Raw genomic sequence first — 730 nt, forward strand, 5'->3', positions numbered from 1 at the left:
GGTAACAGCAAAGACGAAGATGATGACTTATCACTTTCAATTCAGCAGGTTTTGTATTTTTCATGTGGACACGGATTTAAAAGGGATTTGCTTCAAAATAATGGTGGGGGAGGGGCGCCTGGGTGGCTCAGTTGGTTAAGCGACTGCCTTCGGCTGGGGTCATGATCCTGGAGTCCCGGGATCGAGTCCCACATCGGGCTCCCTGCTCGGCAGGGAGTCTGCTTCTCCCTCTGACCCTACCCCCCTCATATGGTTGCTCCCTCTCTCAATAAAATTTTAGGATTATTTTACTCCGCAGTTGTCTGTCTCCCTCCACTAGAATGTTCTGTCTTGCTCAATACTGTATTCCCAAAGTCTTTTTAAGTCTTCAGGTTTTTGTTTTTTGTTTTTTGTTTTGTGATGGCTGGCTGGCAGACTGACTGAATGAATGAATGAATGTCCTTCCTCCATACTCAGGACGCCTCTTTTTAGCCGGTCTGGAGAGCTGAGGGAGAATGAGAAAAGCCTGAGGAGGGGAGGGAAGATTGGAGTTGGTTGAGGAGAGGGCTTAAGAAGATCTGGATTAGAGGAAGTGAGGGAAAATGCCAAGGCTGAGGTTGTTTTCTGAGGGTAAAAAGTCACCGGCTGAAGGTGAGTTGGAGAGCCGGAAGTCGAGGCGTCGGGGGCGGGGCCTCCAGGGCGGAGGCGGGCCCCGGGAGGCGGGGCCTTGTAGGAGGGTGGGGCCGGAGGG

Source organism: Zalophus californianus, chromosome 15, assembly GCF_009762305.2.
Source record: "Zalophus californianus isolate mZalCal1 chromosome 15, mZalCal1.pri.v2, whole genome shotgun sequence".
NCBI lineage: Eukaryota > Metazoa > Chordata > Mammalia > Carnivora > Otariidae > Zalophus > Zalophus californianus.